This window comes from Carlito syrichta, unplaced genomic scaffold (genome assembly GCF_000164805.1).
Source record: "Carlito syrichta isolate Samal-C Ts95f unplaced genomic scaffold, Tarsius_syrichta-2.0.1 Scaffold316362, whole genome shotgun sequence".
Taxonomy (NCBI): Eukaryota; Metazoa; Chordata; class Mammalia; order Primates; family Tarsiidae; genus Carlito; species Carlito syrichta.
In genome coordinates this window covers 883,648-894,745 of record NW_007260458.1, presented here as the reverse complement: position 1 = coordinate 894,745, position 11,098 = coordinate 883,648, and positions in this window count along the sequence as shown.

The window sequence follows — 11,098 nt, the reverse complement described above, 5'->3', positions numbered from 1 at the left end:
TAACTCCAGAGCCCACACTCTCAACCATTTCACCGTCCTACTGAATGCATCTTCCTCATCTTGGCATTTGCTTCACTTTTGCAGAAGGAAAATGGTGTACCTACTGTTGGTGTTGGACAGTTACTCTGCCTATGTTCTTTTTCCCCTTTCCTTCCCTGAAGTGAGTTCCCTGCCTCACCCTTTTCTAGAACTGCCAGAATCGACAAACTCTCCAACACACACATGTGCTTGTCCAAAAAGGCAAAACAACACCCTCATTCATGACACAGAATACTTAAAGCCCGGGTACCACAACTGCGGTCTCTCCCTGACCCTTACCCCACCCTAACCATGTTGAGGCTTTTTTAGGGTTGTGATAGTACAGGGTCTGACATCCAGAGGCAGCTTTGACACTTCTCGGAAGTGAGTTCTGATCTGTGGCTTGCCTTGGAACCCATGCTAAAGCCCCAAGTTTAAAATAGTTCAACGGTCAGTCGAATCAAGCACTATCATGTGGAGTAGAAGAAAACAGGAGCAAAAGTGACTTTTCAGCTCTCTGACAATTTCTTCTCCTTCCCTTTGACAATATTGATGTTTCAACTTCAACTTCATTATTATTATTTTGAATAACTGAGGTCAGAATTACCCAAGAGGAGACCAAGAGCTTCTTATCTCACACTCCACCCCGCTATTCTACCGTCTCCAGCTGCCTACCAAATCCATTGGACTCTACTTGAGAAACATCTTTCAGTCTCCCTCTCCCATTTTGTCCTTCCTGCCCCTGTATCAGTTCAGATCCTTATCATCTCTTGGGTGGACTAACTGGTCTCATTTCTCAGTCTTTTGTTCAATCCAATTCAATTACATTGAATTATCTCTTCGCAGTTGTCTTCCACAACGGATTATGAGAGCCTTAAGTTCAGGGACCAAAATAATTAATTTCCCTAGACCCTAACACAGGGTCTGCCATTTAAGGCATTTGATTAGCATTTGTGAAGGAAATCCTCAGCATCATAATTTTCCCACTGTTTGCAAGTCCTCACTGAAAGACTTTGTAATGAAAACAATTAAAGCTCATGTCATCCAGGTGTGCCAGGAACACTTTCCTATTCTGGTTTGTGGATGGGCTTTGCTAGTTCTTGAGGTGGAATCAAGGCAGAGTGGGTATCTTGTCTCCCGTGGCTAGAGAATCATCCACTGGCCTATGCAGGGGCAATAAGTTCTAATACCCTTTTGCCACCTATCACAAGGGTCAAGGCTGACACTTCTATAACAAAGGATAGGTTAGCAAGAGAAAAACACAACGCACTGATTTAACAAAGTTTTAGGTGACAAGGGAGCCTTCAGAAACGAAGACCCAAAGACCCAGAAGACTGGGTATTTTAATGCATAGGTTCGATGAAGAATGAAGAGCCATGCAGACATGAGATTGGACAAAAAAGACATGATCTAATGGTAATCAATTGAGGGCGGGACCCAGCAAGGCCTGTTTGCTCAGATTCTTCTTGCCCCTCTAGGTAGCACTTCTTTCTCTGGGTAAAGGGCCGGACACATATTATGTGAGGGTCTTCAGAGGAGGAGAAGGTCAGATAATGACCTTTTTAGGCTTTATGACTTGTTTTGGGGGAGAGGTGTTATAGTTTGTCTGACCCACCTTGAGGAAGAGGTATTCTAGTGTTATGAGTAGCTTTGCAGGGAGAAAGAGGATTCAGAGACAGGAGGGCGGGAAACAGTCTGATGTCCTTACAATCTCCTTCAGCTGAAAGTTCTCAGCACACCGAAGCACTACACTTTAGGGCATCCCATTCTGAGCCCAGCACCAGTACACTTCTCTTTATCATAATTCTAGGGGAGAGTCTGGCCTGTGTCCATCTCAGCTCCCCAAGGGATCTGGATATTTGTTTCCCAAATACATCCACAGTCATTTTCCCAAGTTCAAACACCCCCTGAACACCAATAAAGGAGTAAGCAAAATTTCGTGCAGACAATTCAGGCAAGCATTGTAAAATTATTCCGAGGAGGAGCAGCCACAGTTACAACCCTGTCTGAGTAACCTGCTCCCTACTACCATATGAGGAAAGGTGGAGGTGAGTGGACAGGACAAGGACTTACAATGGAGACCTTTAAGAGATATCCCCAATGACTGCCACCTTGTTCTCTAAGTCTTGGTCTCCAAGTCTCTGCTGTCCCCCTCTAAGACCCCATTCTAATGCTCTCATTCCTTTGCCCCAGAAATCTACCCCATTCTTCATAAGAGGAAGTGGTCACTGCTGTTTCTTTTCATTAGTGCAAAGGTTAATGCCCTGGGCTTTCCGCCTATGTTAAAGGAAGATTTCCTTTTCCAAGTCTTCAGCTTACTCTGAAGTGGGAGGAATGTGACCTGGTTTTGCAGCAGAACTACTTTAAATGCATTTCACTCTTGGGCAGCGAAGGCTGACGGCCGGGGCAAGTTTCCTCCGGAAATACCTAAGGATAAATATCTCCCCTTGGTCAATATTGCTCTTCTTCCAAAGACAACAGGAGCCAGTAACATAGGAGCAAAGTATTTTTCAGGTTTGGTTTGGTTTTGTTGAGCTAGAAGCTCACTATGTTGCCGAGGCTGGCTTCCATATCACGGGCTCAAGTCATCCTCTTGCCTTAACCTACTGAATAGCCGGGATTACAGGTGCACACACCAGCCCAGCCCCAGGCTTTTTTTCAGCCTATTAGTATTTTCTTCATTTAGCCCTATTATTAAAACTCTGGTGTTATTGTGGTAAAGGAGTTTTTGTTTTCTTTCTGTACCTATATCATTACAAAGGTTACTTATTAGTTGAGAATATTTGTTTACTTCCCACCACAATATGTTTCGATCCTCAGAACTCTCTCCAGGTGGAGTGGGGATGGAGAGATTTGTATATAGAATTATCAAGATTGGCCAGGCTTGGTGGCTCAGTCTGTAATCCCAGCACTTCTGGAGGCCAGGGCAAGCGGATTGCCCGAGTCCGGGGATTTGAGACCAGCCTGGGCAACTTGGCAAGACCTCATTTGTACAATAAAATAAAAAAATTAGCTGGGTGCAGTAGTTCGCGACTGTAGTTCCAGCTATTTGGAAGGCTGAGGCGGAAGGATCGCCGGAGCCCAGCAGGTAGATGCTGGGGTGACCGTGAGCATGCCACTGCACCCCAACCTGGGTGATGGAGTGAGACTCCAACTCAAAAAAAAAAAAAAAAAAAGAATTATCAAGAACATTATAGGCCGGGCTCAGTGGCTCAGCCTGTAATCCCAGCACTTTGGGAAGCTGAGGCGAGTGGATTGCCTGAGCCCACAGGTTCAAGACCAGCCCGGGTGACTTGGTGAGACCTTGTATCTACAATAAATCAAAAGTTAGCCGGGCGTGGTAGCGTGCACCTGTAGTTCCAACTACCTGTAAGGCTGAGGCAGAAGGATCGCCGGAGCCCAGCAAGAGGAGGCTGCGATGGCCGTGAGTGTGCCACTGCACTCAGCCTAGGCAACTGCATGAGATTTCAACTAAAACAAAAAAAAAGAACATTATAAAAGCAGTGTTTATGAATTCATCGCCTTGATCTGTAAAATGTCGTTAAGCCGGGCTCGGTGGCTCAGCCTGCAATCCCGTGCTTTGGGAGGCTGAGGTGAATGGATTGCCTGAGCCCGTGGGTTCGAAACCTGCCTAGGCAACTTGGCGAGACCTCAATTCTACAACAAATTTAAAAAAATTAGCCGGGCATGGTAGCACGCGCCTGTAGTTCCAGCTACTTGGAAGGCTGAGGCGGAAGAATCGCCGGAGCCCAGCAGGTTGAGGCTGCGGTGGTCGGGACTGGCCACTGCACACCAGTCTGGGCGACAGAGTGAGACGCCAACCAAAAAAAAAAGTCCTTAAGAAACTAATGTCTTCAATTTCAAAGGAAATAGGGAGATTTCTAATTAACATGTGTCTTTTTTGCCTGGGAGCTAAAGACTTGAATCCTCCTCTTTTTTTAGCTCACTATCTGCACGATGAAAGGAACCAATCTAAGATTACTAACAGATTCTTGGAATTCAGTGGAATTCAACTAAATACATTCTACTAAATATCTGCTGTATATAGCATTGGGTAGTGAAAATGCAATTTTGTATCATTCAGGGGAAAATTCCCATGGTTTCTACAATCTTGCTTTGAGAAATAACATGCTAGAACAAAGGCTGAAACAAAGAGTATTATTTCTTTCGCCATACCAATCTGACAGCAAAGGAAGACAACATTTTTCCAAAATGATTTATCTGAAAAACCCTAAGCCCAACTAGGGATTCTCAAGGAATAGGTCATTGTGGTTCAGAAGTTTATGGAAAAGCATTCCAAATTCCTTCTGTTCTTTCCTTTACTAGTGACTTCACTTAACCTTGACAGTGACAAAGAAACTTCTCAAAGGAAAAACAACTTTGAAAGGAAAAAGGAATTTGAACAGTAATGCAATCTTAGCCACCCTTTCAACTGGAAATATGAGCATGTAAACAGTGCCAGAAAAATGTGTTAGAGGCATTGCTGAAATTTTTTTTAACTTTTTCTTAAACTCCTGCAAATAACATAATCTTACATGGGAATCAAAAAGGGAACAATCTTTGAGGAAGAAATACTGCTATTTTACTAGTGGGTCTTTAGAAATACCCTAAATTTCCACTCTTCTCTGTTCTAAGAAATCATCTACCTCCACTGGAAAATCAGTCATAGGCAAAAGAATCTATGTAACTTACATTACAATGCAAAACAACATTTGCCAGAGCACTCCCATTACTTATCCAGTTAGCCTTTTAAAAATATGACACATTATTATCACATATATTCTAAGTTCTCCGAGGCATGAATGAAGGTAAATTCTACCTTCATTTTAATGTCAGATTCTAAATGAAATTTTCATCAGCACACATAAAAATAAATGCATTAGAAATTAAGTCATTCTTGATGACTTTCCTTTTCAATTTACCCAGAATACAAGTTGTTGGGTTTGTTTTTAGCTCTACCATCTCTGGAAATGGTGTCGCTTGCTATTTGTTGATCAAAATACATCAAGTTGACATTCTTGATTTCTCTTTCTGACCTCTCCTGTACTAAACCCATCCATTTGTCCTGTTGGCTCTGCCACTAAATCAGAATCCAAGCCTTCCTCTTCTTTCTGTCTCCATTGCTACTGCCCTGGTCCAGGCCATCATCATGTTGCATGCTTTAGTTTCCTAAAATCTATTCTCCTCCTACTCTTGCTCCCCCAAAAACCCAGTTCCCAGAGATACCAGGTTGATCTTCAATAGTTTACATTTGGTCATATTTCTCTCCACCCCTCCCCACCCCGAACTCTTCCAATGTCTTCTATCACACTAAAATAAAATGCAAATTTCATGTTATGGCCTAAAAGGCCAAACATGATTTGGCCTACTTCTTTGATCTTATAGCAAACCCGCATCCCTCACTCCCTATTCCCAGTCTTTGTAAAACTTTGCATCTCTAACACAAACACCAAACTTTTTTTTCACCTCAGCACTTACACAGTTGCTGTCTTCTCTTTCTGGAACTCTCCTCTCTAGAATTCTCTTCATCATCACTTCTACCCAGCATGTGGTCCATGGATTCAGTAGCAAAAGCCTCACCTGGGATGTCATTAGAAATGCAGACTCTCAAACCAGATGCCTCACCTACATAATCATAATCTATAATTTAACAAGATCCCTGGGTGCCTCTTATGCAAGCTATAAGTCTCAATTCAATTGTCACCTCCTCAGAAAGGCTTAGCTGACCTCCAGTCTAAATTAGCTTCCGCTTCACACTCTCACACCACTTATTTGATTTTCCTCATGGCAATTTGCTTTAGATGAAAATCTTATTTGTTAACTAACATCTAATGTGTTCGGGGTTTTTTTTCCTCCAGAAAAATGGGATAAAAGCAGGAACTGTGTTTACACTGTCCACTACTGTTTCACCATCTAGCCTCTGTCATCAATATTTGATGGATGAATGTTCAAATACTGTAAATACCTTAATGATCAAAGATACGGTGGTATAAACCAAGTTTTTGATTTCTGTTTATCTGGCTTTTTCTGATCAAAGTATCAGCCAGAAAAATTATGAGTTATATCAGTTGTTTTGACACAAATCACTTGTAGTACCCTAATTGAATTTAAGGAAGGAAGGAAGAAAAGAAAGAAGGCTGGTCTTAGAAGATAAGATTGTAATAAATGAGATGGCATTGTAAAAGATAGATCTGCAGAGGCAAGTCAAATAGTATCCCAGTGGAGTCCCCTACAGGGTGTAAATTACCCTGGTTTCTCATCTTCTCGTGTTTATGAAATACTGAAGATTGAAGCTTCATATTTCCTCTTGTATTGCATGGAATACATCACTAGTTAGTAGCTGTTGAGAAGGAAAAAGCATGCTAATAACATCCACTTAAGAAAATCAATCTCAGCCAGGCTTGGTGGCTCAGCCTGTAATCCCAACACTTTGAGAGGCCAAGGCGAGTGGATTCCCTGAGCCTGCGGGTTCGAGACCAGTCGGGCAACTTGGTGAGACCTCGTCTCCACAATAAATAAAAAAATTAGCTAAGCATGGTAGCACATGTCTGTAGTTCCAGCTACTTGGAAGGCTGAGGCGGAAGGATCATCGGAGCCCAGCAAGTCAATGCTGGGGTGACCGTGAGTGTGTCACTGGATTCCAGCCTGGGTGATGGAGTGAGACTCTGACTCAAAAAATAAAAAATAAAGCAAATTTTAAAAAAAGAAAATTAATCTCATTGGCAACCTACTTTGCCTGCTCATCAGCAAGCCAATGGTTCAGTGTTGATAGCATGTGCACTTATTGACAGGTGAAATAGAAACAGTTCAGTTAGTTTTGTGCATCCTTTTAATCGTTCTGTTAAAAACAATCTTCATAAGTATGTTTGAGCTATAAAATACAAATTGTGTAATTTCACCAACTCTGCATACAAATTCTATTTGCATTTAAAAAGAACAGTGTATAATATACAGATGAATGATAAAATATAAGCTAATAATTAAAAATTTTAGTTTGTATTTACTTAGAATGATAGTAAATAACCAAGAAAAAAACACCATGACAAGTTAGGGGAAAAAATGAGGAAGAAAGGATAAAACCTTTTCACTTGGCCAGAAAAATAATAAGCTAACAGAAAAAAAAGAGAAAGAAAATATATTAAGAAGGATAAAACTTTATATTTTAGGAAAATAATCTTAACCTCTAATCAGCAAGATGTCTCCAGGGGCTCTTCTTAAAGGGGCCAAACCTTGCTTTCTACCCCTAAAAATCATCAAAGCACTTTTTTTTTTTGAATTGGAGTCTCACTCTGTCACCCAGGCTGGAGTGCAGTGGCACCCTCCCAGCCACCACAGCCTCGACCGGCTGGGCTCCTGCAATCCTTCTGCCTCAGCCTTCCAAGTAGCTGGAACTACAGGCACGCACTCCCACACCCAGCTAATTTTTGATTTATTGTAAAGATGAGGTCTCACCAAGTTACCCTGGTGGGTCTCAAACCTGTGGGCTCAGGAAATCCTCTTGCCTAGGCCTCCCAAAATGCTGGGATTACAGGCTGAGCGACTGAGCTCAGCCCTTTTGTTTTTTTGAGTCAGGTTCTCACTCTGTTGCCCAGGCTGGAGTGCAGTAGCATACTCACAACTATCACAGCCTCAACGTGCCCGGTTCAGGTGATCCTTCTGCCTCAGCCTTCCAAGTAGTTGGAACTATAGGCGAGTGCCACCACACTCAGCTAATTTTTTTATTTACAGTAGAGACAAGATCTCTCTGATCTCAAATCCCTGGACTCAGACATCCTCTTACCTTAGCCTCCCAAAGTGCTGGGATTATAGGTGTGAGCCACTGCGCCCAGCCCAATGCACATTTTTGAATATGCTGTCTATTTTCTTGAATCTCATGTCATTTTCCTTTAACATTAAGATTGGCTCATGGCTGGGCTTGGTGGCTCAGCCTGTAACCTCAGCACTTTGGGAGGCCAAGTGAGTGGATTGCCTGAGTCTGCGGGTTCAATGCCAGCCCAGGCAACTTGGTGAGACCTCATCTCTACAATTAAAAAAAAAAAAGTCAGCCTATCATGGATGCGCACGCTTATAGTTCCAGCTACTTGGAAAGCTGAGGCAGAAGGGTAACCGGAGCCCGACAGGTCAACGCTGGGGTGGTCATGGATGTGCCACTGCACTTCTGCCTGGGTGGCAGAGTGAGACAACTCAAAAAAAAAAAAAAAAAAGATTGGTTCATTAACCAAACCTTCTGGGGCAAAATAGCAGCACAAAACTTGTAAGGAGATTGTTCACTCTTTGCTACAGGCTCAGATCAAGGTTTATCCAGGACAGAACAATCTGGCAACTACAAATTAGACATGCAGCTTTAAACTTTAACTTTATGCAAACAGCGCAACACAGTCCAGGGGCAAAGTCCATAGGGAATGGTCTTGACATCCTTACCTTTTTGTGACTTGATGACTCTGGACCATTGAGACTTCTAGGTTTGGGTCTCCATGGAGAGATAGAAAAATAAATGCTTTCTTCTCTTGGCCCCATGGGATAAAGCTAGTCAGCTAACCAAACTATTTACAGAGCTTCCCAAGCACAGAGTCCTAGAGAGAAAAATGGAAGAGGGTGAGGAGGCATTGCATCTGGGAGGTTGCATGGTGGCTGGTAGATAACCTGGGATATGAAGCCAGAAATTCACTTTGTACCAGCTATATGACCTTGGGCAAGTGGCTCACCCTGTCTGGGACTTAGTTTTCTCATCTATAAAGTGGGGTCAATGCTTTTTGCCTTGTCTGCCTATTGAATTCTTTTGTGAAAAGTCAAATGAGATCTTTTACAGGAAAGTAATTTTTTTAAACGTATTTTTTATTTTAAAATTGTGGGGTACAGTTAAGGGTTAGGTATACAAATACACATTGTGCAGGTACCCTTGTTGATGAGGTGTGCCCCTCCCCGTCCCCAGACAGATATCGACTACCGTTAATCTCACCTCCCTTCCCCTCCCTGTCCCCCCCTCATAGTTTCCTGCCACTGTCAATCCTTTCCTTATAGTGGAAAGTAATTTTTAACAGCAAAAGCATGCCCAGAGTTATATTATTACTAAAGATGAAGCATTCTGGAAAACATTAATGCATTTAGTCATTTAACAGCTATTTAATTAAGCATGTCCCACAGGCTGGGTTCTACCTTAGATGATGGAGATAAATCCATCGCTATTTGTAGACAGTCTGTAGTTTCCGAGCCAAGGATAAAAACTATGAAAAAATAAAAGAGGGGTTGCAATTTTCAATAGGATGGTGTGACAGATCTGTACCATTGGGGCCCCTGATACATCACACCTTCCTGTGCCCACATTCCCTGGAAATGCACTGTACTTTCCTAGTCTGCCAGTCAGGAACTGAAGTCCTGAGAGGCCTTGAAGTGTTCACTTTGGAAGCATATATGCTGTTGTGGAAGGAAGCCTCGTCTAGGCTCCAGAACAATGAGATAACCCATGGAGAGAGAGGCCCTGCCAACAGTAGGATTAAGACACCAGTCATGCAATCCTCTGGTCCCAATGGATCCACTGGTTGACTGTAGTCTCCTGGATGACTCTAGGGAACCCAGCTGGGCCATGGGCCCAGAGAAAGCCTTTTTGGGAAGGTGATATTTAAATAACAACTTCAAGAATGAAGTTATTGTGGACTGAAAGTTTGTGTTTCCCCCAATTCATATTTTGAAGTGCTAATCCCTACTGTGGCTGTTTGTGGCGATGAGGGCCTCTAAGGAAGTTATTCAATGTTAAATGAAGTCATAATGATGGGGGACTTGATCAGATTAGCATCTTTTTTTTTTTTTTTGAGTCTCACTCTGTTGTCCAGACGGGAGTGCAGTGACCGCTCCTGGCCACCGCAGCCTCAACCTGCTGGGCTCCAGGGATCCTTCCGCCTCGGCCTTCCGAGTAACTGGAACTACAGGTGCGCGCTACCACCCCAGCTCATTTTTTGATTTATTGTAGAGAGGAGGTCTCGCCAAGTTGCCCAGGCAGGTCTCGAACCCGCGGGCTCAGGTAATCCACTCACCTCAGCCTCCCAAAGCGCGGGATTACAGGCTGAGCCACGGAGCCCGGCTCAGATTAGCATCCTTATAGGAAAAGACCATACAGCACTCCCTCCTGCCTCCTCCTCCCAATGTACTCACTGAGCAAAGGCCATGTGGGGACATAGCAAGAAGATGGCAGACTGCTGGTCAGAAAGAGAGCTCTCACCAGAAACTAAACTGGCTAAAACTTTCATCTTCGACTTCTAGCTTCCAGGATGGTGAAAAAATAAATTTTTGTTGTTTAAGCCACCCAGTCAATGGTGTTTGTCATGGCAGCCAGGCCTGGCTAACAAAGAAGCCATGCTGATATCTGGGGAAGAACATTCCGGGCAGAAGGAACAGCTGGAGCAAAAACCCTGGAGTACAGGAAAGTTGGAATGCTGTGATACTGGAGCATAGTACATGAGGAAAGAATTGGAGGACACGGAGTCAGAGAGGTAAGGGGGAGGGTGTGCAGATCAACAGGCCATTCAAAGACCTTGTTGGTGGAGAGTGTTGAGGGGTGGAGTGATATTTTTTCAAATGTCATGCATTTCTGTAATATTTGACTTTTGTTTAATGATGAACATGTGTCATCAGGAAAAAAGACATCAGAACACTCAGAAGCCTGCATAAGAATAAGCAAACAAGAACAAGCCGTGACCTTGAATGCCAACATGTGAGTACAGAAGAAAGGGGAGAGAGGGAGAGAAGAGGAGTAAAAGGGTAGGGGGAAAGAGACTGTAGCTCACTAGGAGTACAAGTCCCCTCAGGCTACCATCCTTGGAGTCTTTGAGAACTTGTGTTATTTGTACTGCACTCCCACTCTTAGAAGTACAGAAGCTGTACTTCTGCAGTGGTTCCTGGCAAGAAACAGGGGGCAGGGAGCAGAGAGAGTGGGCAAGAACTATACTAAGACTGGGCACTGGGACTAAAAGTGCTCATGCTTTTTAGCCTATTTTGTTTGTTTTTTAAGAGATGAGGTCTCTAGCCGGGCTCGGTGGCTCAGCCTGTAATCCTGCGCCTTTGGGAGGCTGAGGTGAGTGGATTG